Here is a 25,462-nt window from a genome sequence, read left to right on the forward strand (position 1 = left end):
CCCCAGGACTTCTTCGGTGTGCTTCCTCTTTCTTGGAATCTCATCGCAACTCGCTTTTTTCCTGTTGGAATTCAAACCACCCTTCACTTTTCATTTATTTGTTCAACAGACATGGACTGAGCCAGACACTGGACACTGTATGGGCTGAAGAAGGGTAGGCGTGCCTGAGCCTCCTGCCTCTTGGGAGCCCTTTCCTTCATCCACACTCCTCTCCTCTCCTCTGAGCTCAGCTGCGGGCTGAGCCCTCGCTGCCTGGAGCTCTCCGTCTGGCTTCTTGTCATATACAGCACTACCTGCCATCTGATACTTGGGGTGCCTATCCTGCTCCCTAATGGAGATGCCAGCCGTCCGCACTGAGCACTTGGTGGTACACGTTCAGTGACTCCCTGTGGGATTGCACCCATGGCTCTGGCTCATTTGTTTGTCTAACAGAATCTCAGTCTCTGAGGGCACCCCCAGACCCAGCCCAAACTCCGAGCCCCCCTCTCCAGGGATCTCCCAGATTGGTAAAGGAACAGGAGGGAGGAGGGGAAAGAGAAGACATAAAGGAAGGTTTAAGTCGTCAGTATGGTACTCTTGGCCTTAACCGAATGGGCTGTAAGCCTTTGATTCTTTAGCTCCAACACACAGATGAGCACTTCTCTGAGGAGGAGGTCTGTGGTTCCATGAAAACAGCTTGGGCTTTGCTCTCTAGCAAACTTGAGCTTGACTTCTTGGCTCTGCTGCCTGCTAGCTGGCAACATTAAGCAAATTTAATTCCTATCACCCTCATTTTACTCATCTCTATAATGACTCACTCTTCAAGGTTTTTGTGAGAATTAATATACATACAGGGTGTCCCAAAAATGTATACACATAATGTCCATAGATTCTATTACATTTTGAAAATGAAATGTATTTTAATAAACACTGCCTTTATAATTAGTCAAAGTGTGTACGCATTTTTGGGACACCCTGTATGTGGCACATAGCGCAGTGCCAGACATCTAGAACCTGGCTGGGAAATCCATGCCCTCTCTCATGAAAGGCCCATGGGGACTTTCTCTGATTCCTGTGTGGACCATCACAATTCTAGTCCTGTAGTTCCTTGTCCACTGGCTTCATCAACTCCAGAGGACAATGTCCTGAGAACTCTCAGAAGTGAGTCCAGCTTGAGCTACTTGCCCACAGGGGTGGCTGGCTGCCATGTCCCCAGGAGTCCTGGGGATGAGAGAGTCTGTAATGGGAGAGTCACCAAGGAGCCAGGGGGCTCCATGGGAACCCCAGTCACCCTCTTCTCTTGGATCTCGACGCCTTCCCTCACTCCTAGTTTGCTATGACTTGATCCCACTAATTTTACTGGATAGTGAGAGGGATTTTAGCCTCTCTCTACTGCTCTCAGATTGGGTGCGATTGGACACTAGGTGAGGTGTTGCTAAAGGACCAGCCACCAAGCTCCTGAGGGACAGTGGAGTTGGTCACCAGGCTTGGTCTACACTGGGCAAATCAAGTGGAATGTTTACCCCTCAACTCAGCCAAGAATATCTGAGGGGCTGAGGAAGAAGGGAGGGTTGTGGGCTTCGATCACAGGAGAAGATTCTCTGCAACGCCCTCCCATGGACTTGCAAAGACATAATTCTATTGAATCTCTTCCCTCTCTTGGGTACGTAGCAGCCAGATCATAGATGAGGACACTGGCCAGAGCAACTGCAGTAGCAGAGTTGTGCTTAGAAGCCAGGTTTTCTGACTCCGAGACCAGTATTTCCCCCCCCCCCCCCCCCCCACACACACACCTCTCTCCTGCCTTGGAGATGGGTCTCAACCCTCCCTGTCCTGCACGAGTTTTCGCAACAATTATCTCTCTGACTGAATCCTACATTTTATGCTCTGCTTGACTTTTTAAAGGATGACCTATGTCACACCTACTTAAGTGCCCATTTTCCTAGAGTTTGTGAAGAATTGGGAGCCTGGCCCAGGAGAACCTGTCTGCGGGCTGTGGCTTTCCTTTGCCTGAGTTCTCCAACATGCAATGGCCAAATCTGGGTAAACACAACTGCTTTCCCCTAATTAGCAGGAGCCAGTCAAAGCCTTCTCCCTCTTTAGCCTTTCTTTCATTTGCATTTTTTAGGTTCAAGGGTGGAAAGTCCCCCGATATGCAGAATTTGTAACAGGTAAATATTTAAGAGAAAAGAACACTGGGCTAAAAGTCAGTGTGAAGTTCGGCCTGGTCAGCAGCAGCCTTCACCTTTGTCCCTGCACCATCTCCTCTAAACATCCCAAATCTGCAGGCCCAACCTCAGTCCAGCCTTGGGGGCCAGTCCTGCCCTCAGCCCGGTGGTTTTAGCCCAACACGCTTCTCTAGTCCCTGCCTTGTATGCTCTTGCTTCACTCCCCAAATTATTCCCATGTTTGACCCAGTCGCTGGGTTCTGCCCTGGTTCTGAAACTTGAATATCTAGTTTTGTCTGTTGCGAACCTCTTCAGTGCCAGAGGGGCTGAATCTCTAACTTTCTAGTGTTGGGCACCCTCCCAGGGACAGGCAGTTCCAGACTAGGGGCCAGTGCCTGCGCCCGGCTGCCAGGGCACCATGCCATCACTTGGAGAGAGGTATGGTAAAGCATACAGGGGCAGGGAATGCAGCCACCCAAAGGGAAGGAGTTCTGCCTGGAATGCCTGAGGGTTCAGGATTTAAACCTACTCTGTCGATCACAGGGCATGGATTGTGTAATGTTTCCCAATAACTAACAGTAATCGCTAATATCTGTCTGATGGGAGTTCTACCTTTGGTTGCCAAAGAATACATTAAATCCTCTTGGGTATTTGAATAATGGAGTAGATAGCTTGGGTTGCTCAGGTGAACACAAAGTGTATTTTTATCCTGAACAGGGCAATTAGAAGTTCTGACTTTAAAACAGCAACAAATTCCTTCTCTGCTTGAATTAGTACATCGATTGGTTAAATAACAAATATTTATTAAATTCCTGCATTGGAACCTTTGCCTTCTCTGTTTAATAACTCTTGATGAATTCTCTAATATCCAGTCAAAGAAAATATGTCCTCTACCCAATCATCTTAGATCGTGTTTATTTTTCCATTTTATATTTGGACTACCTAAAGGTGTTCTTTTTGTTGTTGTTCATTTCCTCCCCGCCTCCACCCCCAAGAGATGGATTGGTCAATCCTATGTCTCTTTCCAGGTCTAAGTTCTATAACCTTAGGCCAGAAAAATAAAATTATATTTCCATGTTATAAAAGGCAGACTCATGAGTTAGGAATACCGTAGTCCAGTGGTTCCCAAATCTGGTTGTGTACCAAAACCACATGAAGTACAAATAGATATGTAATCGAATGGAAGCCAGTGTGCCATTAATGCACAGAATTTCAATTGGGAACCACTGGCTTCCTCTCGGAAGGAAAGGCAAGGAAATTAAAAGTCACACAATTTGTGGCTGTTGGACACAACCTTCTCCCAATCACAGTCCTGTTTCCATTCTCCTGAAGCTTCCGTTACATTCAATAACCTCCAGGATTAAAGAGATAAATATCTCTCAGTGAAATTGTAAGTGGATTTTTGGACATATCTATATTATTTCTTTCCCCTAGAGCCCCACTGTCTAGGAATATACCGGGTCTCAAATTCCTTAATAGCGAAGTGTTTATTACAAGTAGCCAATAGCACATAGCTAGCCCTGTACTAATTACTACCGGAGACAAGCCACAGAGCCTCAGTTCCATCCCTTGGGGAGCTTGTTGAATCAGTCATTCAGCATCTACTGAAGGCTCACCATGTACATGGCTCTATGCTAGGCTCTCTGGGGGTATAATTCCTTTTACATTGTTCCAGAGGAACTCGCAGTCTAATTGAAGAGAGGGTGCGAAAACATAGAAAAGGCAATGGAACCCACCTGTGCATTCCTAAGTTCTCTTCTTGGGGTGAATTACTTTGGGCAGGTTAACTGCTGTAACACACACACATGCCCAACTGTTCCATAGAAATTTCTGGTAGGTGGGCAGCTGTCCCCCAGCTGTGGTTCTGGCTCTCGGTCTCTTTTCCATTTTTTAGCTGCCATCTTCCACCACCACTCTCCACAGAGTGCCAGCTATCTCTGGGCAGCACTTTAAAATGATTAAACCATAAAGTCAGATTGCTACCTGGCTCTCTCCTCACTGAGCCCTGTTATAAAAGGAGTCTGCTGTCCAGAGCCTCTTTAACCAGTAGGGGGCTCTGGCTGAGTCGCCCCCCCCCCCCCCCCCCCCAATATTGGAAGCTCCATAGGGCCTCCCCACACACATTCTCTGCATGAGCTTTCCCTCTGGTCTCCTTCTTTACTTCTATTTTCCCTTTTCTCTGATTTGGTCTTCCATCACTTCCTTCCTCCCTTCCTCTTAAAAAAAAAACTTATCAACGTATAAATTAGGGTAAACCCCGAATTCTAAATTTGTAAGAATATAAATGCTGTTATTTTCATCCCAAAGCCTTTTCTAATAAAGCACAAGATGCCTACGTAAATGCATGAAAAGGAAGCACACGACTACTGCACCCAGAGAGGGGACCACGGCGCCCTGTGCCTCTCTGCTGTGATGCTTTCTCACCTGACAACAGAGATCAAGAACATTGGGTTCTCTTCCCAGCTGGTGCGGTGACAGCCTCCTACCCAGCTCCCCGCCCAGGGAACCACAGGGACAGGTCTCGAACGGGTTCTCCTTTGTGGCCAGGTGAGGGGATCCAGCCTAACCAACAGATTTCCTTCAACACAAACAACAACAAAAACCTTCCCCCAAAGGAAGTGGAGTGGGGAGGGGCAGAGAGGAGATCATTGAGAAGACAGATTCAGCACATTTTTAGAGATCTTGTAATAGCAGGAAAAAAATGGTCACTGTGAGTATGGGCACAGCCACTCCTACATATATACAGCATATATATAATTTTTTTATTGACTTCAGAGAGGGAGGAAGAGATAGATAGAAACATCAATGATGAGAGAGAGTTATTGATTGGCTGCCTCCTGCACATCCCACACTGGGGATTGAGCCCGCAACCCAGGCATGTGCCCTGACTAGGAATCAAACTGTGACCTCCTGATTCATAGCTTGATGCTCAACCACGGAGCCACGCCGGCCAGGCACCACTCCTACTTGTCTAGTGACCAGGTTCCACCCTCTCCTCCCTGGCACTGGGTGGGCAGAGAATTGGCGGAGCACATGTTTTCTGAAGGTTCTTTTTGGCTCTTCCAGGGGCCTTCTTTGACCCTGAGAGAGGCGACCATCAAGGTTGAGTATAAGATGACCCCGGATTCTCTGGCCAGATATATACACACAGACCTCTTGGAAAACAGAATATATATACACACATATGTGTATATTTTGCTTTAATACATACATATAAGGTGTTTTTTTCTAGTTATGCAATATATGCTTACTGTAACAACAAAAACTCATGGAAATTTTTAAAAAGACAAATTCATTTCTCACCCCATCTCTCAAAGGCAAATTATACTTTATACATCTCTTTCCTGCTTTCATATATATATATATATGTATATGTATTTGTATATATAATATGTATGTATATATGTCACATAATTGGGTTTATATTATCTATGTCACTTTATATTCTTTTTTGGATGCAACATTATATCATGAGATTTTTGCCCATCTCACTGAAAAAGCTTTAAGGACATGATCACTAAAAGCTGTTACAAATAGACCACGATTTCCCCCATCATTTCATATTACTGAGCACTTGAGTTGTTCCACTTCGGGGTGTAATGTAAGGCAGAGTGACGTTGGCCTGCGTGTCCGTTGCTAAGCTCCCAAGCACACCCAAAAGGAGGCGTGAGCCTGGATGCCTGCTCATCCCCATAGAGACAGCCAAGGATGCATCTGCTCCCAGATGCTGGGAAGCAGCAGGTGCGTCTGGTTCGGCCCCTGTTTAAAGGATGTCGTATCTCACTGCCTCTAGAGAAGGGCCCTGTTAAAAAGGCTTGACTGGGTGGCGGAAGGAAGTTTTTATACCGGCTGGAGATACCAGGAGCCAGCAGTGATGGGGCAGGAGAGGAGAGAGACCCCCAGAGCCATCAGAGGTCGGGGGGCTGGGCTATGTGAGCAGCCGTGGCCAGCGGGATGACGGTGCACCAGGGACCAGCCTGTTCCTCATGAAAGGCCCACATCTGTCCCCACCACACAACCTTCTCCTAAGAAGTTGGCCAAAGGATATGGCTTCATTTCAGTGGCTAAATTTTGAGCCAGGTGACCTTGATAAAAACTAAACATCCTTTGGTTCTCTTCCCTTTATCCATTCAAACAAATAAAAACACAACACAGTAACATCAAATAAGGTACATTAAAGGTCTAAGCTGGTCTCTCCTACAAGAAGCATCGCCTCTATCAACCCCTCACCATCTCTGTCATCGAAGTCACTGTGGCCTGGACACTACCCTTGTACCTTGTAGTCACCGCCAGACACAGCGTTTCCTCTACATTCTCATCCTCACATGGTCGCGTCATTTCTCTGGAAGATAAAGTGATGCTCCTGCTCATTTGTGGGTTTGGACAAACAACCCCAGGGGAGAGACATGCTGTTCATAAAGGGGGGATGTACTTCTTCTCTCAAGGCCCCTGCAGATAGAGGGATTTTCAATCCCAGCAACAACACAGCACTGGTAACTCTTACGCAGCCAGCTCTGGGCAGTGAACTTCCACTGGACAGAGAGGCCCTATAGCCTCAGAGGCCAACCCCAGAACACTGCCACCCAGAGGCTGACCCACAAACTGACTCTTTGCTAAACACAAAATAAGGCAGTCTGGGAAACAAATGCGGCTTGCTTTAAAATAAGGACTGTGGTTTACAACACAGAGGAACAGGGTATCGCAGGGAAACTCAACACTCTCCTGAATACCTGGCAGGTCTAAGGCGAGCCACACTGAAGAATAGAAGAACCGAAGGACCTTCACTACTGCAATATTTTATTTTTTCTTTTTTCACCTTTTAACTAAGAAACCAATTTTTTTTTCTTTTTTTTCTTTTTTTTTTCTTCTTCTTCTTCTTTTTTTTTCTCTTCTTTTTTCCATCACCTGATTTTACCCTTTTAATTACTACCTTCTTATTTTTAACCAGCATTATTACTGCTACCATTTTACCTTTTTTTTTTAAAGTGCCATTTTATTTTCTCTTTATTTTATTTTGGGATTAGTGTTCTCCATTCTATTTCCATCGTTATATTATTGGTTGTTTCTAGTTTGCATTCATCTCCAGGGAGCTGTTGCTGGAATTTGTTGGGATTAATGGCTGTTCTATAGGAGTATTCTCCTCATATAAAAAAGTCTCTTCCCCTCTTCCACTTCATTCTCTCTTTTCGCTCTTTTTTTTCCTTTTCTTTTCTTTTCTCGCCTTTATTTTCCCCCCTCCTTTTTCCCAATTTCATTTTTGCACTCCTTTTTTTGGTCCCTAATTTTCTTTTCTTTTTTCTCTTTTCTCTTTTTCTCTTCCTTCTTCCTTATCCCCTAATTCTCTTAATTCAGGTGGTTACCTTTATTTGGGGTTACTAATATTGTGAATATATTTCTGTATAGTGCCTGGTACGTGGTGCCTTGTTGTGTTGTATTTTGTGCCTTTAAAACAACGCAGCAGATCCAAGCAACAGCAACCTCCTGAGCACCACACCCTCTGCTGAGGAACAGCAGCTGTACGTGAAACCTTGCCCCACCAGCCAGAAGAGCCACCACAGCTGTGAACAGCACCCACCAGAGGAGCTGCTGCCAACTGAAGAGCAGCTGCTACCGCAACCGCCCGAAGAGCAACCACAGACCAAGGAGTCACTGCCACCAAGGGAGCAGCCACTGAACGACTCAACGTCTAGATATGTCAGCGAGATCAAACATGGGTAGACAAAGAAACCCCCAAAGGAAAGAGAAGGAGGACTCTCCAGAAAAGCAGCTAAGTAATACAGAGGCATGCAACATGACAGAAAAAGAATTCAGAATAAGGGTCCTAGAGTGCATAAACCGGATGGAGGAAAAAATCGACAACCTCTCCAAGAAGCAAGAAGAAACAGATGAAAAAATCAACAACTTAAGTAAGACCCAAGAAGAAATGAAGAGTGATATAGCTGCAATGAAAAACTCCATTGAAAGTATCAACAGTAGACTAGGAGAAGCGGAGGACCGAATTAGTGATTTAGAAGACAAGGAAGCAAAACACACCCAAAACGTACTGCAATTGGAGAAAAAAATGAAAAGACAGGAGGAGAGCCTAAGGGAGCTTTGGGACAACATGAAACGAAACAACATACGAATAATAGGGGTACCAGAACAACAGAAGGATGAACAAGGATTAGAAAACCTATTAGAAGAAATAATATCAGAAAACTTCCCTGAGGTGGGGAAGAAAAAAGTCACACAAGCCCAGAGAGTCCCAAACAAGGTGAACCCAAAAAGACCCACACCAAGACACATCATAATTACCATGGCAAATGTTCAGGACAAAGAGAGAATCTTACAGGCTGCAAGAGAGAGACGGAAAGTTACATACAAGGGATCTCTCATTAGATTGTCAAATGATTTCTCAACAGAAACACATCAGGCCAGAAAAGAATGGACGGAAATTTACAAAGTGATGCAAAGCAAAGGACTGAATCCAAGAATACTCTATCCAGCAAGGCTATCATTCAAACTTGAAGGGGAAATAAGAAGCTTCACAGACAAAAAAAGGCTAAGGGAGTTTATCACCACCAAGCCAGCAATGCAAGGAATGCTAAAGGGACTGGTATAAAAATAAGAAATAAAAAGCTCAGAAAGAAAACAGCCACACAAAAACAGAAATGCCTACAAACAACTACCTTTCAATAATAACTTTAAACGTAAACGGACTAAATGCTCCAAACAAAAGACATCGAGTGGCTGAATGGATAAAAAAACATGACCCATACATCTGCTGTCTACAAGAAACCCACCTCATTAGAAGGGACTCACACAGACTGAAAGTGAAAGGTTGGAAAAATATCTTTCAGGCAAATGGAAAGGAAAAGAAAGCTGGGGTAGCAATACTTATATCGGACAAAATAGACCTCAAAGTGAAGGCCATAACAAGAGATAAGGAAGGCCACTTCATAATACTAAAGGGATCAATACAACAAGAAGATATAACCCTGGTAAACATATATGCACCCAATGCAGGAGCACCCAAATTCATAAAAAAACTCCTGGAAGATATCAAAGGAGAGATTGACAACAATACAATCATAGTAGGGGACTTTAATACACCACTGACAGCACTGGATAAGTCCTCTAGACAAATAATCAGCAAAGATACAGCAATCCTAAATGACTCACTAGATCAGATGGACTTAATAGACATCTTCAGAACACTTCACCCGAAAGCCAGGGAATATACATTCTACTCAAATGCTCATAAGACATATTCAAAAATAGACCATGTATTGGGGCACAAGCAAAGTATCCCCAAATTCAAGAAAATTGAAATCATAAAAAGCGTCTTCGCAGACCACGATGGCATAATATTAGAAATAAACTACAATAAAAACAACCCAAAATACTCAAACACCTGGAAGCTGAATAGCATGCTATTAAATATTGATTGGGTTACCAATGAAATCAAAGAAGAAATTTGAAACATCCTGGAAACTAATGACAATGAAAACACAACAATCCAAAACCTATGGGACACAATGAAAGCAGTCCTGAGAGGGAAGTTTATAGCTCTACAGGCCTATCTCAAAAAACAAGAAAAAATGGTAGTAAATCATCTAACTCTACAACTCAAAGAATTAGAAAGAGAGCAACAAGAAAACCCCAGAGTGAGCAGAAGGAAGGAGATAATAAAGATTAGAGCAGAAATAAATGACATAGAGACCAAAAAAACAATACAGAAAATCAATGAAACCAAGAGCTGGTTCTTTGAAAGGATAAACAAGATTGACAAACCTCTAGCCAGACTCACCAAGAAGCAAAGAGAGAGGACTCAAATAAACAAAATCAGAAACGATAGAGGCGAAATAACAACAGACCCCACAGAAATACAAATGATTGTTAAAAAATACTATGGACAGCTCTACTCCAACAAACTAGACAACCTGGAGGAAATGGACAAATTCCTAGAAAAATACAACATTCCAAAACTCAATCAGGAAGAATCTAAAAATCTCAACAGGCCAATAACTATGGAAGAAATTGAAGCAGTCATCAAAAAGCTCCCAGCAAACAAAAGCCCAGGACCAGACGGCTTCACAGGGGAGTTTTACCAAACATTCAAGGAAGAACTAAAACCTATCCTCCTCAGACTACTACAAAAAATTCAAGAGGAAGGAACACTTCCAAGCTCATTCTATGAAGCCAGCATCACCCTAATACCAAAACCAGGTAAAGACAACACAATGAAAGAGAATTACAGGCCAATATCCCTCATGAACATAGATGCCAAAATCCTCAACAAAATCTTAGCAAATCGGATCCAGCAGTACATCAGAAAGATCATACACCATGACCAAGTAGGATTTATCCCAGGGATGCAAGGATGGTACAATATCCGCAAATCAATAAACGTGATACATCACATAAACAAATTGAAAGAAAAAAACCACATGGTCATATCAATTGATGCAGAAAAAGCATTTGACAAAATTCAACACCCATTTTTGATAAAAGCTCTCAGCAAGGTGGGAGTAGAAGGATCATACCTCAACATAATAAAAGCCATATATGACAGGCCCACAGCCAACATCATACTCAATGGACAAAAACTAACACCATTTCCCCTAAGAACAGGAACAAGACAGGGATGCCCACTCTCACCACTCCTGTTCAACATAGTACTGGAAGTGTTAGCCATTGCAATTCGGCAAGAAGAAGAAATAAAAGGCATCCAAATTGGAAAAGAGGAAGTAAAACTGTCCTTATTTGCAGACGACATGATATTATACATACAAAACCCTAGAGACTCCATCAAAAAGCTACTGGACTTAATACATGAATTTGGCAATGTAGCAGGGTACAAAATTAACCCCAAGAAATCCGAGGCATTTCTATACACCAATAGTGAACTTTCAGAAAGAGAGATTATAAAAACAATCCCGTTTACCATCGCACCAAAAAAATTAAGCTACCTAGGAATAAACTTAACTAAAGAGGTAAAAGACCTCTACTCAGAAAACTACAGGACGTTGAAAAAAGATATAGAGGAAGACATAAACAGATGGAAGAACATACCGTGTTCATGGATTGGTAGAATCAACATCATTAAAATGTCCATACTACCCAAAGCAATCTATAAATTCAATGCACTTCCCATTAAAATACCAACGGCATACTTCAGAGATCTAGAACGAACTCTCCAAAAATTCATCTGGAATAAAAAAAGACCCCGAATAGCTGCAGCAATCCTGAAAAAGACCAAAGTAGGTGGGATCTCAATACCAGATATCAAGATGTATTACAAAGCCACTGTTCTCAAAACTGCCTGGTACTGGCACAAGAATAGGCATATAGATCAATGGAATAGAATAGAGAGCCCAGAAATCGGCCCGAACCAATATGCTCAATTAATATTTGACAAAGGAGGCAAGAACATACAATGGAGCCAAGATAGTCTCTTCAATAAATGGTGTTGGGAAAATTGGACAGATATATGCAAGAAAATGAAACTAGACCACCAACTTACACCATACACAAAAATAAACTCAAAATGGATAAAGGACTTAAATGTACGACAGGAAACCATAAAAATTTTAGAAGAATCCAAAGGCAACAAAATCTCAGACATATGCCGAAGCAATTTCTTCACTGATACAGCTCCTAGGGCACTTGAAACTAAAGAGAAAATGAACAAATGGGACTACATCAAAATAAAAAGCTTCTGCACAGCAAAAGAAACCATCAACAAAACAACGAGAAAACCCACTGTGTGGGAAAACATATTTGCCAATGTCATATCTGATAAGGGCCTAATCTCCAAAATTTATAGGGAACTCATACAACTTAACAAAAGGAAGATAAACAATCCAATCAAAAAATGGGCAAAGGACCTAAATAGACACCTTTCAAAAGAGGACATTCAGAAAGCCAAGAGACATATGAAAACATGCTCAAAGTCACTAATCATCCGAGAGATGCAAATCAAAACAACAATGAGGTACCATCTCACACCTGTCAGACTGGCTATCATCAACAAATCCACAAACGACAAGTGCTGGAGAGGATGTGGAGAAAAAGGAACACTTGTGCACTGCTGGTGGGAATGCAGACTGGTGCAGCCACTATGGAAGACAGTATGGAGTTTCCTTAAAAAACTGAAAATGGAACTCCCACTTGACCCTGTGATCCCACTTCTAGGAATATATCCCAAGAAACCAGAAACACCAATCAGAAAGGATATATGCACCCCTATGTTCATAGCAGCACAATTCACCATAGCTAAGATCTGGAAACAGCCTAAGTGCCCATCAGTAGATGAATGGATCAGAAAACTGTGGTACATCTACACGATGGAATACTATGCTGCTCTAAAAAGGAAGGAACTCTTACCATTTGCAACGTCATGGATGGAACTGGAGAGCATTATGCTAAGTGAAATAAGCCAGTCAATGAAGGAAAAATACCACATGATCTCACTCATTCATGGATAATAGAGACCATTATAAACTTTTGAACAATAATAGATACAGAGGCAGAGCTGCCTCAAACAGATTGTCAAACTGCAGCAGGAAGGCCGGGGAGGGTTGCGGGGCAGGAGGTAGGGGGGTAAGAGATCAACTAAAGGACTTGTATGCATGCATATAAGCATAACCAGTGGACATAAGACATTGGGGGATAGGGGAGGCTAGGGGACTGTCTAGGGCGGGGGGATAAAATGGACACATATGTAATACCCTTTGTAATACTAAAAAAAAAATAATAATAATAATAATAAAAAAAATAATAAAAAAACAAAAAAAACAAAAAACAAAAACAAAACAAAACAAAACAAAACAAAAAAGGCCCCTGCAGACAGATGGCCCGCTGTGGACAGCCTGGAGGAGGCCCCAGGAAGCAGGGAGCCACACAAGGGATAGTCGGTGGGCAGAGCCTTTGGACATGCTGTGGGCACTCTGCTCCCTCTGGTCTCAGCACAGTGTCGCATGCCAGTGTTGGCAGTTCTGTCCTCAGAAAAGATAAAGAACAGGGTTGTTTTTTTTTAATGTTTACTGAACTTATTGGGGTGACATTGGTTAATAAAATTATATAGGTTTCATGCACTGGCCAGATAGCTCAGTTAGAGCATTGTCCCAATATGCCTAGATTGTGGGTTTGATCCCCGGTTAGAGCACATACAAGAATCAACCAATGAATGCATAAGTGGAACAGTCAATGTTTCTCTCTCTCTCAAATAAATAAATAAAAATTTAAAAATATATAGGTTTCAGGTGCATAATTCTAGTAATGCCTCATCTGTATATTGTATTGTGTGTTCACCACCCCAAGTCAAGTCTCCTTCCACCACCATTTACTCCCCTTTTCCTCTGGACATCACCATACTGTTGTCTAAGCCCATGAGCCCTTTTTTTCTTTCTCTGCTTAATCCCTTCACCCGATGAGGAACAGTTTTATGTAATGAAGGAGGCCCCAGGGAACCAGCGGTGCCTATGTTTTACAAGAGAGGAAAGAGCACAGAGGGCCTGATTTCTTCCCAGAATCTCATTGCTCTGTATGTGCTGGCATGAGACCCTGCCTACAGCAGATCTGGCTAAGTTGTAGGCAGTTTCTAGAAAGTCCAGGGTACAGTCCGTGTGCTGACCTGCTAGGTCCCAGGCTGGTGCCAGCATGGGGCCTCTCTTCTCCGAATTTTCAAACTGGATTGCCAGCCAGGGCCAGGAAGCTTGCCAAAGGGGTCACAGGAACAAGCAATGCATGAAGTTGCTATAAGCCTGTGCACACTGAGCCCACTTGGCAAGTACACCAGGGACCGTTCCGTGCCACTATCAGAGACCCTTGCTTGGATCTGGGCTCCAGAGAGCATGGCTTTCATCTGTGTTTCAGCATCGTACCTTCTGTAGCCACTGGGCTGCCAGGTACTGGTGTTCCAGTGAAGTTGCCCCAATGTCTAAAGATGGGGACTGTGGTTATCAGAACAAGAAATGTATCAAATGAGAGAAGATATGAGGGATGTTCCTCATGGACTGTGTGACTACTGACCACAGAACTTTTATTTGCTCATTGTTTTGTTTATAGAAATGTGTGTGTGTGTGTGTGTGTGTGTGTGTGTGTGTGTGTGTGTAAGGCAAAGCATGCAAAGGTAACTTCTTTCTACCACGAGTATCTCACACGGTTTACCAGTTTACGTGGGGCCACAAGACTTTGAGTAGACAAAAGATTGAGAATAGAGCTACCATACAACCCAGCAATCCCTCTCCCTTGGGTATATACATGAAAATCTCAAAATCATTTCTTTGCAAAGATATATGCACCCCTATGTTCACTGCAGCATTATTCACGGTGGCTAAGACATGGAAACAACCAAAGTCCCGAGATAGCGAACTGGATAAAGAAGATGTGGCACATATACACACGGAATACTACTCAGCCATAAGAAAGGATGAAATAGCACCATTTGCAACAATATGGATAGGCCTTGAGAATATTACGCTAAGTGAAATAAATCAGTCAGAAAAAGCTAAGAACCATATAATTTCACTCACAGGTGGGATATAAAACTGAAACTCATGAACACAAACAGCAGTGTGGTGGTTGCCAGAGGGAAGGGGGTGGGGGGAGAAGGGGGTCCCTAATATATGGTGACAGGAGAAGATTTGACTTTGGGAGGTGAGCACATGGTACAATATACAGATCTTGTAACATAGAAACCCACACCTGAAACCTATATGTTCATGTTGATCAATGCCACCCCAATCAATTTAATAAAAATAAATAAAATAAAATAAAATAAAATAAAATAAAAAGGAAGACTCTGAGTAGATAAATATGTGGCTGGCTGGACTCACGCACTGCTTGAGGCACATGGTTGGTTTGGGCAGATTTAGGTTAACTGGACTCTTCCAGTGCCCGTGTAGGCAGTGAGGGTGCAGGGGGAGGCCGGGAAAGGCTGAAGGAGAGATTCTAAAAAGAAAAACTGAGGGGAGCACAGCTGCCCGAGGGATGGAAATCTGGGAGAAGGGGTAGGTTAAGAAGACGTTTAACAGGCCTTAGTGATCTGTGGTATAACTCCCTTTCCATGTGCCCAAGAAGCTTCCATTAAAAGGCCACGTCTATCGCCGTCACAAGGGTATACACAAGGGGAGAGGGGCCACCGTTACCGTGGGGAGTCGGGGAAGACCCCACTCAGGAAGCAGCCTGCAAAACTGAACTGGAAGGATGAGCGGGGATTATCTGGAAAGAAAAAGATGGGAGGGCAGGGGTCTCAAAAGCAAGCCCAGGAGAGGCACTGGCGATGAGTTTTCCAGTGACCTGAGGGGGATGGGGAAGATAAGGGCAAGGGAGCACGTTTTTCAGAAAGCGAGGTTTACTCCACTGAAAGCAGCTTTGGTTTGAGATGACATACTTTCGACTGCTGAAGTGTTGCAGTTTTTCTTTCTCTTGTGAAATCAAGGTGATAATGGATGGCATTACTATAATTTATAGTCTCTCTTACTTGGCCTAATGCAACAACACACATCGCCCACGTTTAAGAAATGGTCTGCAAGCTGTGGAGTGCATTCCAGGCTAAGGAAGGCAAAGGCCATCTTCGGGGACAGGCCAGGGTCTGTGGAGAACTGGGAGGAGGCCCGTGTGTGGCAGAAGCTGGGACGGAGCAGGACGGAGCAGTGCTTTAGGGTCCGATGGGGAGCCCTTTTTTAAAAAAATATATTTTATTGATTTTTTACAGAGAGGAAAGGAGAGGGATAGAGAGTTAGAAACATCCATGAGAGAGAAACATCCATTAGCTGCCTCCTGCATACCCCCTACTGGGGATGTGCCCGCAACCAAGGTACATGCCCTTGACCGGAATCGAACCTGGGACTCTTCAGTCCACAGGCCGACACTCTAGCCACTGAGCCAGACTGGTCAGGGCAGATGGGGAGCCCTTTTGTCAGGAGTTCTGACTTCATCCTTTAGAGAGCAGGGCTTTCCAAGTGGAGGGGAAAGCGGGCTGTGTTTGTTTTGTGGGTAGTGAAACAGACTGGAGAAGAAAGAGAACAGAAGACCAGTGCTAAGACCAGGTGTTAATTAAGACCAGGGGCAGCAGGCAGGAGGAAACAGAGCTCAAGAGGCCGTTCTAAGACATAACTGGCCTCAGAGACATTCGGTGGACGAGGAAAGTGCTTTAGGGCACCAGCGACTTGGATGCAGCAGGTGTCTCCAAGGGTATCTGAGGATGTCGCAAAGCTGAGTCGCCAAGACTGTGAACAGCCTACAACCCTTTAGGCTCACAAATCTCATCTTCTGAACGGACCTGCACTGTCCCCCGCACTGGGGTTCCCACAGACATTGGGGCCATTGGCCGGATTTTCACCTGGCACTTTTGAGATACGAGATGACAGACTGGAAAGACTCCGGCAGCCAGGGCATCTAAGGGAGCAGATGGACTTGCAGTGTGAATGCCGCTGACATGAAACTGACACTGGCCTGTGAGAGGGCGGAGAGGGCTGAACCCGGAGGAGCGTAGAGATGCCACAAACTGGAGCTCAGGGCCCAAGGGGCGGCTGCTCGGACACCCGCCTGCTGTGGCAATGAAGCCAGATCTGATTTTTTTGAATGAAGCTAAAAATCTGGATTTTTATTGTCAGTCAATTCAAGTTTCAAAACAACTACAACACTATGGGTGTCAAAATCCATTTGGTTTGCAAGCTGAAATTGTTCTGCTGACCTCTAGCCTGAGGCTATCAGCTAATATAGCCACAACAAGCCCTCACACAGGAAGAAGAACGAAAGAAGAATGAGATCCATGTAGTCATACCGGTGATATTGGAACCGTCAGGGGGTGGGGGGGAGACTATGAAATATTTTTTAATTCACAATTAGCAAACGCAGCAATCCCGAGTCTCCGCTTCTATTCCCAGAGGATGGCGTGGCATGTTTGGGGACCTGTACTTGTGACCTCCAAGCAACGCTCTGCTCTTGTCACATCTGCTTTTCACAGCTGCCTTTATAAAGGAAGAGCATGTGTTCTCAGCCTCACATGACTGATGTGGAAACTGAGGCAGGATGAGGTCGTTTCCCTAAAATCCCTGAGTATGGTGGCTGCAGAGGGAGTTGAGAGCCCCTCCCCTCCACAGCACCAAGCATCCGTCTGCTGGGCCAGCTCAGCTGCACTCCCTGGTTTTCGGGGACAACCCTAGGAGCCAGAAGTGTTGGACTGTGTCAGGGAAAAGCAACGGTGACCCGCTGCTCAGCCAGTCACACCAGCTTGGCTCTGGACTGGTCTGTGTTACACAGGCTTCCAGCATGGCCTCTTGTGTCCAGGCTGTAGCTGTGACTGCTGTCAGGGGCGGCTCAGCCACAGAAAACCACCCTACAGACGCTGCCTGCTGTCCTCACCTCTTGTCTATTTGGAGCCCTGTCTGTGAGGTTGCCAGGGCAACCAGCAGTCCTCTGTGAACTGCTCGGCCTTTTGATGAATACACAGATGACTTGCATCCACAGCTTATGACCTGACCTTTCACACAAGCCCCAGCAGAATTTTCAGGTGCCCAGTGGAAGAGGGTTGTTTGCACCTCACAAACCAACGAACAGCCCAGAGGCCAGGCCAGAGCAGAGCACGTGGGGATGATGAACCCCACGATCCCACCCTAAAAGTGACTGCCGTCTCGGTGTGCTTCCTGGGAGCCAATCTCTCACAGTTTGTGTCTGCCTTGCCCAAAGACTCCCTCTGGGAGACGGATTTCATTGAGGCATGTCTTCAACCACACCAGCTGGGATCCTAGCTCTTTTCCTCTTTAAAGGCCAAGTGTGCACCAATGAATGCTCTGGGTGGTCGTGCTAAACAAAGCAGGGGTCAAAGAAAGCAAACAACTGGAAGAGCAGGGCGTGTGCTCCTCGGATGGGGCTGTGGCCAGCAGGTTAGCCCGAGCCCTGACCTGTCCTGGTGCTTCTAGAAAAGGTATGTTATTGTGATGAGAGCACTGGGCTAAGCCGTAGGGTCCCAGCCTTCCCTCACGGCACAGCATTCTCATCCGAACCTCAGACACATCAGTAAGATGGGAATCGCAACACGGACCTCACAAGCTTGCTTTAAAAGTCCTTTGTAACATTTGATGCGTTCTATGGGTATTTTTTAAATCCTTTATAAGATTGCTCATTTTAGGGACAATATTAATCAAATATTCCAAATCAAAAAACAACACATAAAACCTCAAAAGTTATTTTTACAACTTAAACCTTTAAAAGAACTAGATGATTGTGATTTTCATGGATCTTACAGGACCTACCATCCTCTGAATTTCGGAATCAGAATCTTCAATATGGAGATTAATTAATTCATATGAATGAACAGTGTCTGAGGGTTACTTATTACACGGGGCGCCCAGGAGCTGGCTCAGGCTTTGTCCTGCAGCAGGTAAACCAAACTGCATATGAACACCTTTAGACACTGCGCACAACTCAAACAGAGGCCAGGCACTGGGCAAATAATCTAATAAACTGGTTAATTTTAAGTCAGTGCATCTATAAAATGGCCTGGAGGATCTAAAGCAAACTACTGTCTTTATTTAGAAAAATACCCTGTGTAATCAAACTAGCCTGCTTGAATCCACTGGAGAAATACAAATGCCTCCTTCAGTCGAAAGAATCATAGCTGCCCCATGAATACAGAATGAAAACTAACTTAAAGTAGTTTTAATTGAATCCACTTACTATGCAATGCTTCCATGTATGCTTTTCCTGGCAGTTGAGGTGGGTGAGGTGAAAAGATCATCTGACCTTAGCAGACCCGAGTTCAAGTTTGGGCTCCAGCGGAGATCAGCTGTGTGTACGCTGGCACATTACTTAACTTCTTAGAGCTTCAGATCCTCTCACACCTATAAAACAGCTTCAGTTGTGGTTACATGCGGCAGTATTTGTAAGAATTCTAGACCTCAGTTTACCAATAATAACTGTCAGGACTGCAGGCTAGCCATTTAGTCTTTTGGTATCTCAGGTTCTTAATCTATCAAATGGGACAATGACGCCCACCCTGTAGACTGTTCAAGGATGTTATTAAATATCCTGAAGCAGCAGATGTGAAGGTGCTCTGAAGCTAAGGGAGCCTTAATGTGGCCAGGCTAGCACACAGCCGAGGCCATGCTCTTCCCCAGTCCCAGAGGCCGGGTCACAGCGGCCCCTTGCCCGCTTCCCCCATCACAGCTGCCTGGCCCCACTCTCAGCTGAATAGTAAAAGCCCTACCATTCATATTTGTGAGGGGCCGCCAAAGCTGTGCTTCGAAGGAAATGTATAATGTAACACTTACATTAAAAAGAAGAAAGTCTAAAAATGATGTAAACATCTACCTTATGAAGCTAAAAATAAGGGAAAAAATAACCAAACTGACCAGAAAAAAGAAATATTACAGATCAGAGCCGAAGTCAACATAGAAAAGGGACAAACAATAGGCAGACAATCCGTGAAGCCTGAAGCTGGTCTAGATAAGGGCACAGAGGGCAGCAGAGCATGCAGAGGTGGGTGCTGGAGGGGGTGATGGTGGGGATCTCTGGAAGCTCTCTGCCGGCGGCCTCAGTGAAACAGGAAGCCGTAACAATCTTCCTGGTTTTCTAGTTGTATATGGAGAGCCCAGTACCAAGTACTCGCTCTTGGCCAGAAGCTGAAGTCCTTGAAGCAGCTGTCTAAAGCTGAAACCTCCCTTTGGTACAGACCCCATCTTTCTCACCTACTAAAGGACACCTTTCTGGCAGTTCTTCCCTGTCTCGCCCTCATTATCAAATTTTTGTTCTCTACTGGATGATTTCCATCGTACAAACATGCACTGCTTCTCCCATATCAAAGACAACAAAGCCTGGCCGGCATGGCTCAGTGGCTGAGTATTGACCCACGCACCCAGAGGTCACCGGTTCTATTCCTGGTCAGGGCACATGCCCCGGCTGCAGGCTCCTCCCCAGTGGGGGCCATGCAGGAGGCAGCCAATCAGTGTTTCTCTCTCATTGATGTTTCTATCTCTATCTCTCTTCCTTCCTCTCTCTCTAAAAATCAACAAAAACATTTTTTAAAAAAACAACAAAAAAAATCTTCTTTTAATCCTACTTCCCTCCTCCCCCCGCCATTAAATTGCTCCTCTGAGTAGCCAAACCCTTCCCATCAGGCCATCTTCCCCTCCACATAAACTGCTCTCATCACAGTCAGTAAGAACCACCAAACTGCCAGAGCCAACGGTCAACACTCAGCCTTCATCTTACAACAGGTCCAGACCTACAAGCAGGACTTGTCCCAGGAGATCACTCCCTCTTCCTGGATATATCTTCTTCGCTTGGCTCCAGGACACTGCCCTCTCTTGGTTTCCTCTTCCCAGCTCACTCATCACCCCTTTCTCTCTCTTTTGCATGACCCTCTTCCTCTCCCCAACGTCCTAATACTGGAGTGCCCCAGAGTCTTGGCTCTCCTCTTTTCTCTAGCCACTTCCGTTTCCATGGTGATCACACCTGAGCCCATCACTTCAAATACCGTTATTATCCCATGATGACAACATATAAATGTATCCTCTGCAGCTCAGACCTCTCTCCCAAATGCCAGACTTGACTATATCCACTTGGATGACTAGAGAAATTTCCAAGTTAGCATGTGTGACACTGCTTCCACGTCTCAGTTAGTGGCGATTCCATAGTACAATTGCTGGGCCCAAACATCCTTTATCTCGGACATATCATGTCCATTAGGAAATCAAGCTGGCTCTACCTTCAAAATATACCCGAATCCAAGTACTCCTCACTATCTTCCCTGATACCACTCCAGTTCATGCTACCACTGTCTCCCTCCTGGATTACTTACTGCTCTCCCCTCCTAAGAGATCATGTAGTTCTCAGTTCAAAGTTCAGTGGCTCCTTCACACTCCTCTCTAGTCACACCAGTCTCCTTGCTACAATGTAAGTCCCATGAATCAGGAACCTTTGTATATTCTGTTTTCTCCTAAACTCACATCACAGAGCCTGGCCTAATAGCAGACTGTGCAGTAAGTATGGTTGAATGAACAAACTATTCCCAGGCATCACCTGAAAACAGTGAAGGAGAGGGAAGGAACTTCCTCATCTCTCTGACTCCTGAGCAGGAGCGGGCAAACTACAGCCTGCAAAGTGAGCCTGCCACCTGCTTTTATAAATAAAGGTTTATTGGAACCACAGCCAAGCCCTTTATTTGCATACTCTCTGTGGCTGCCTGCCCACCACCATCCCAACAGAGTTGAGCAGCTGCCACAGAGGATATGAGGTCCACAAAGCCTGAAATACTTGCTGTCTGTTCTTTACAGAAAAAGATTTCTGTCCCCTGACCTAGAGGGTGCAAGGGGAAACTCGGCTACTCTTTGTTGCTCACACAAACATTCAGGCACCAAACTCAAAGAATGAAACGCACTCAGGCTTGGGCAGGTATCCAGTCACTCAGCACCATACAAAGATGCAACAACCCCGCTGTGGGGTCAGTTAGCTGAGAAGTGCCCCCACCCCATGTGCAGGTGCTATTCTGTCTGTTGAGGCAGCAAAAAGTAGCCATGTTTGCCTGCACACGTCACCAATGGGCAGACAAGGGAAATAGGTCTATTTTTTTTAACTCTACTTCAATTAATCTCTCAAGAGCTGAAAAATTTCTCCTAACTGCTTATTCTTAATCGTGCTCCCACAGAAGGGCTATTTGTATCATAGACTTTGACTAAATGACGCATTTCAGTTCCTTAGAATAGAGCCAGATCTCATCCATCTTGTAGACAGAGCCTCTCGGCACACCCATGGGTGCCCTGGGGGTCAGCAGGGGCTTCCCAGGCAGGTGACCTGCGCTTGAGAGAAGCGAGGGGTGAGCTGTGGATCCTTCCAAAACGAGCCCGCTGTGGGCAAGCAGGCGCCCGCAGGCTTCCCCAGGAAGCCGCCATGGCTCTCAGGAGGGCTCAGGTTGGGTCTGCCCTGGGCCTGTCCCAGCCTCCCTGGGGTCGTCTCGGACTTGGAAGGACTCTAAGTAAAGGAGCCCAATGAGATCTAGATTTACACCTCGGTAATGGCCAGAACCAGACCAACCACCGGGCGCCTGCTGACCCTGGACCATGAGATATGGAACTTGGCTGCCTTTGCTTTAGTCTCTGAGGGGAAATATCCCTATTTCTCCACTCTGGTCACATCTCCCATGGGCGTGGGGCCCCTCTGTAAGGAGAAAGAAATAAAATTCTGTAATGTGAAGAAGAGAAGGCTGAGGAGGGCCGATCAATTAAATGGTCCACAAAAGATGATGCCTAACCATGACTCTGTAAAACGTAAACAAAGCCCGCTAGACTTCGATGGAAGACAAGGACCTTAATGTCGGGAGGTAATTCCACCCGATTGTAAAAGCAGTTCACCACTGAAAATGCCAGGTGGAAAACTGATTTGAGAAACATTCTAAATGATCTACATACCTGAGAAGAAAACAAACCTCGAATGATGGTCAACCATAGCAATGGTGTCTGCACCCAGGTCCCGGGGGTGGGGGTGGGGGCGGGAGAGGGGTATATGGAGGCCTTATTCTCTGGAGAAGGTTAAGACCAGGGTAGTCCTGCTAGGACGGTGTAACCTTACCCACATCGAGAGAACTGGGTTGGAGAAACCTCTCAACCACCCTGTGACTCCACAAATAATTAAAGTAAAAGGAAATTCAAGGAGAAAGAAGAGGCAGAGGGTTGTGGTGGGTCTCTAGTCTTGGCCCCCAGAGCACTGCCCTGGGCTTACGGGTCCCCAGGGTACAGATCAAGACGGGCTCCTGGAGGTGGATGTTGCCAGCGTTATTAGTAACAGCACTTACAGGGGCTGCTTCTCTTCTCCAGGGATGCTGGGGATACCGAAGGCTCCTACAGGACACTGGGCTAGGCCTTTGCTAAGTGGAGGGCTCTCTTCCTTGGCGTGGATGAAAGGAGATGGGTGTGGTGACAACTAAGAGGACAGATCTGTTGCCTGAAAGTCAGGAGCCAATCATGCCGGAGGCCATGATCTGACCTCCCCACGAGACAAGAATTCACAGCCATCTGCTCACTGGTACACAGGGAAGTTGCTCTGCGGCAGGCGTGGACTTCGCAGGTGTTAAGCAACAGAGTTACCAACTTTACATGATCAGTCCCCAGGCACTGTGAGGGAGGAAACGGAGGAGATGCACGGAGAGTACAGGCATACACAGGTAATTCTGTTCCAATAAGGTGTTAAAGGGCCGGTTTCCTCCGACCTAAGGAAAATGCCCACGCATAAAGTCACGTGGAATTAGGGCAGGAGAAGGAGGGTCTCTCTCTGCATCCTTGCCTGACGCACCCCATCGCCTTTGGTGCCACGAGGGCGGGGCTGCTAAAGCCTCTGTGTGGGGGTGCCTCCCTCCCTCTGGGAAGGTCACTGTCCCCAGAGGAGACCCCCAGAGTTCAACCTGAGTGTGTTTTCAGGAACACTGGCCTCTCCTCCAGATCCCCACCTGGAGTGACTCCCCTCCTGTCCTCCACAGGGACATCCCATCCAACCCAGGGCCACAGCCTTCTCTGGGGAAACCCAGCCCCTCCCACGATGTCCCAGGAGCCTGGGCCCTGTCCCATTGAGCCTGGCACACTGCAGCCTAGGGCTGTGGCCAGCTGTTGCGTGCTTGCCTCTGCCTCTGCTGCTTCTGCTGGGCTGAGAGTAAAGGTAGGGTCTGTGAGAGGAGGCAAGACAGGCACCTGGGCTGTCTCCAGGCTCCCCCCCAACAACGGGCTGTGCCTCAGCATCCTAGTGCCACCTGCTTCAGAAAGACATGGCCTTGAGTGTCACACAGGAATGTGCCTTCCTCTAAAGAGTGTCACTGGTACCTCCTGTGCCAATTTAATTTCAAGACACTCCTCTCCTTCCAGTTCCTGGGCCGAGCCATCTGGAGGGACGTCCCCTGATAACGAGGTGAGGGTGAGGGCATGCTGTCTGCTTATCCCATCGCCCAGAACTGTCTGTCTGTGTCTGATACTTCCTCGGCGGCCTGGTGGGCCCTGCCTCCTGCACTGACCTGCCCTCTCCAGCCTCCCCCTGGCTCTGCCCCACTCCCCCAGCTCCATCCCAAGGTGTCTGCCCTGTAATGCTGCCAGCACGGCCTGTCTCCTCACCCACAAGCCTGCAAACAAGGCCCGCTGCATGGGGAGGGCAGGAAAGGCCAGCGACGTGGAACCAGAGGAGAGAGGAGGCCCCTCTCACCGCCGCATCCAGGATGGGATGTGGCTGTTCCTCCCCAAACTCAGAAGCAGTTCCTAGAATCTTGGTACCTGTGAGCAGAAGAAAACTTTGTCTAATGAATGAGGAAATCAAAGCCCTCAGCTCAGCTTGGCCTCTTGACTCCTGATCGACACTCTCGTCATGACATTAAGCCTCCCCAGTCTAAACTCCTGAGGTCACAGAATACCCCAAACCTACAGGAGGGACCAAACCTGTTCAGTTGGCACTGGGAAGGGGTCCCTTCCCGCCCAGGACCAGGGAATGTGGCTGAAGGGAACCCAAACCTTCCTTTTGCAGAGGAGATGAGACTTTCAAACTTCCACTCAGTGAGCTTCCCACTAAAGCCCGCTGATGCCTTTTCAACAAATGCATGCCACTGGGATTCCTTAGGACACCACGCGTTCTCAACGCCCTCAAAAATAATTCAAGGAACACAGTTTGTATCCACACAGTGCCTCTGTAATACACATTTTGCATAATTATTTGAGGTAATTAATGGGGACTAGATTAACTTTTTTCACTCAGCACAGGGACTAGTTGACAACCAGAGTTGTCAAGCATTTAAAACAGAAGGTAACTGTCTCCATAAAATTCCCATTTTCATGTTCCTGAGGCCTGGGTTGGACCCAGCGACTCTTTGCGACCTTTTATAGATTCGCTGATAAATGAAAATATAAATCTATGAAGTAGAAAATCAAAGTAATGTTTCTTCAAACAGAGTTTTCCTTTTTCTTACTCCAAATCTATCCTGATAGATGCAAATTAAAACAATGAGATACCACTTCACATCTATTAGACTGGCTAACAATTCCCCCCCCCCCAAAAAAAAACAAAACAAAACACAAAAAAAACCCAAAAAACAACCCACCAAGTGCTGGCAAGGATGAGGAACAGCTAATTAGAATCCTCATGCATTGCTGATGGGAATGCAAATGATACAACCACTTTGGAAAACAGGGTGGCAGTTCCTTATACACATTCACGCACCATATGACTCAGCCATTCCTCTCGTAGGTGTTATTCAAGAGAAACAGAACATCTATATGCAAATATTTATAGAAGCTTTATTCATACTTGCCAAACATTGGAAATAATCCAAATGTCCATCAACAGGTGAATACGTAAAC

At 45.7% G+C, this 25,462-nt stretch overlaps 1 long non-coding RNA gene across 2 annotated transcripts in view; it reads right to left on the bottom strand.

Annotated features, from left to right (window-relative positions):
• LOC118651888 overlaps positions 1–23,942 on the bottom strand; it is a 52,809-nt gene extending 28,867 nt beyond the window's left edge. For both annotated transcript variants that reach the window (XR_004966361.1, XR_004966362.1), the window contains exons 1-2: positions 22,927–23,942; positions 18,816–18,979 (exon numbers count right to left, since the gene is read on the bottom strand). This is a non-coding gene — a long non-coding RNA (uncharacterized LOC118651888). The remainder of the gene's footprint in view (positions 1–18,815; positions 18,980–22,926) is intronic.
• Between the last annotated feature and the right edge of the window lie 1,520 nt (positions 23,943–25,462).

This window comes from Myotis myotis, unplaced genomic scaffold, assembly GCF_014108235.1.
Source record: "Myotis myotis isolate mMyoMyo1 unplaced genomic scaffold, mMyoMyo1.p scaffold_m19_p_3, whole genome shotgun sequence".
Lineage (NCBI taxonomy): Eukaryota > Metazoa > Chordata > Mammalia > Chiroptera > Vespertilionidae > Myotis > Myotis myotis.